Source organism: Babylonia areolata, chromosome 1 (genome assembly GCF_041734735.1).
Source record: "Babylonia areolata isolate BAREFJ2019XMU chromosome 1, ASM4173473v1, whole genome shotgun sequence".
Taxonomy (NCBI): Eukaryota; Metazoa; Mollusca; class Gastropoda; order Neogastropoda; family Buccinidae; genus Babylonia; species Babylonia areolata.
In genome coordinates, this window is record NC_134876.1 from 42,487,812 (window position 1) to 42,490,311 (window position 2,500).

The following is a 2,500-nucleotide window of genomic DNA, read 5'->3' on the forward strand; positions in this document are numbered from 1 at the left end:
TTTCTTCCCAAGTTGGACTGCAAAAATCGTACTGAGTGTCTAGTCTTTCGGTTGGGGCGATAAACCGAGGTCCCATGTGAAGCACGTTTTTTTTTTGCGAACTGAAAAAAGAACCCATGGCAACGAGAGTGTTGTCCTCTGGCAAAATTCTGTCGAAGAAATCCACTCTAATAGGTACACAAATTGATGTAATGCATGTACTCAAGGCTTGACTGAGCGTGTTGGGTTTTCGGTAGATTTGTCCGAATGGATTTGTCCGAACGCAGTGACGCCTCCTTGAGAAACTGAAACTGAAACCAGTCCGCTTGTTGCGTGGGCATCCAGGCAGTGTACTGACGTGACGGTTGGTGTTGTGTGGTGGTGGTGGGTGGTGGTGGTGGTGGTTGTGGTGGATTATTGAAGGGTTGGTTGTTGGTGGTGGGTGGTGGTGGTTGGTCATTATTGGTGGTGGGTGGTTTGGTTGTGGTGGGTTGTTGAAGGGTTGGTTGGTGGTGGTGGGTGGTGGTGGTTGGTCATTATTGGTGGTGGGTGGTTGGTGATGGTGGTTGTGGTGGGTAGTTGATGGGTTGGTGGGTGGTTGTTGGTGGTGGGTGATGAGTTGGGTGATGGGTTGGTTGGTTGGTTGGTTGGTTGGCGGTGGTGGGTGGTGAGTATGTGGTTGGGTGGCTGGTGGGTGGGTGGGAGTGTTGTTGGTTGGTTTTAGATGTGGTGGGAGGTTTGTGGGTGAATGTTTGGTTGGTGAATAGTTGTTGGGTGGGTGTTGGGTGGTTGTTTGGTTTTAGTTGTAGTGGGTAGTTGGTGTCTGGCTAGGTGGTGGGGATTGGTTACTTGGTGGGTGGAGATGGTTTGCCAGGTGGTTGGTTAGTTGGTGCACTGGTTGGTTGGTGGATGGTTTGGCAGGTGGTCGATTGGTTGGTTGGTTGGTGTGTGGTTAGTGGTGGTCGTTGGTTGGTTGGTGCATGTGCAGTAGGTTAGTTGGTGAATGGTGGTTAGATGGTGGGTGGTTGGTGGTGGTCGTTGGTTGATGTGTGGTTGGTGGTGGTCGTTGGTTGGTGGTGGTCGTTGGTTGGTGGTGGTCGTTGGTTGATGTGTGGTTGGTGGTGGTCGTTGGTTGATGTGTGGCTGGTGGTGGTCGTTGGTTGGTGGTGGTCGTTGGTTGGTGGTGGTCGTTGGTTGATGTGTGGCTGGTGGTGGTCGTTGGTTGGTTGGTGCATGTGCAGTAGGTTAGTTGGTGAGTGGTGGTTAGATGGTGGGTGGTTGGAGGTGGTTAATTGTTTGTGGTGATGGATTGGCGGACACTTAGCGTGGTCAGTAAAGAACTCAGTGTCGGTAATGAAAGCAGAAGGATGGAAGAAGAGTTTTTTTAGCCATGCGTTTGAATTTTTTTTTTTTTTTTAACGTGTTTCACACGCAGTTGTAATGTAAAAAGAATAGGAACTTACTACTGCTGTTGCCACAATCGCTATCATTTCTACAACCGTGACTTCTACTGACTACATGCTTTTTTTTTTAATCACACAACTACTGCTACTACTACTACTGCTACTACTGCTGCGTGATGCTGCTCAGTGCCGTTGTTGAGACATTTCTTACAGTTAGCGCCGCCTGTAAAATAACTATTTTACTCGACGTGCTGAACACAACGAAACATAACATATGGAACAGCACCTGTAATACCAAACAACCGAGAGAGAGAAAGAGAGGGGGGCAGGGTGGGGTGGGGTGGGGGGTGAGGGTTCAGTGTGGGGTGGGGGTGGGGCGTGGGGGGCAGATAGACAAACAGACAGTCAGACTCAGAGTCATAGGCAAGGACAGAAACAGAAACAGAGACAGAGACACACAGAGAGACAGAGACGAAGAAAGACAGAAACAGGACAGCCAGAAATCGACATTGAAATATCGCGTGTTAATTAACGAACACTAAACTCGTCAGTAATAAGACACTTCAAGTTAACAGGCACAAAACAGCTATGATCAAAATGGACAGAAACATTATTTTATAACATGAAAAAATTGGACATTGAAAAGAGAAATGGGAGTCAAAGGCAGCGAAGGTAAAGCTGAATGCATGAACACAATGATCAAAGGAATTATGTTCAGCCATTGCTCGGTTGTTAGACGAAAATTATGGCGGCCTTACTCCCGTTGTGCTCAGTGCGGTGAAGAAACGCCTGTTTGTGCATGAAGATAATCATTTTCTCTGTCATCACAGCGCGGGCTGTCTCCGCTTTCCTTTTCTTTCCTTCTCTTTTTCTCGTTTAAAAAAACAAAATCAATGATTTATTTTCTTTTCAATTTTTAAATTATTATTTAATTTTTTTTATATATATATAGATGAAACAGGTTTAACTCTTCCTGTTTGCTTTCAACGACTATCTTCTGAAGACTGACGCAACAGTATTTTATGGAACGTGTCATTCGACATGTCAGCTGAATGCTATCTCGCTTCAGTGTTGTCTCACGTGGTTTTTATCATGAGTTATATATATATATATATATA

At 46.0% G+C, this 2,500-nt stretch overlaps 1 protein-coding gene across 1 annotated transcript in view; it reads right to left on the bottom strand.

The window, feature by feature from the left end:
• LOC143281998 (chitinase-3-like protein 1) overlaps positions 1 to 2,500 on the bottom strand; it is a 19,433-nt gene that overhangs the window by 403 nt on the left and 16,530 nt on the right. The window lies entirely within an intron of this gene.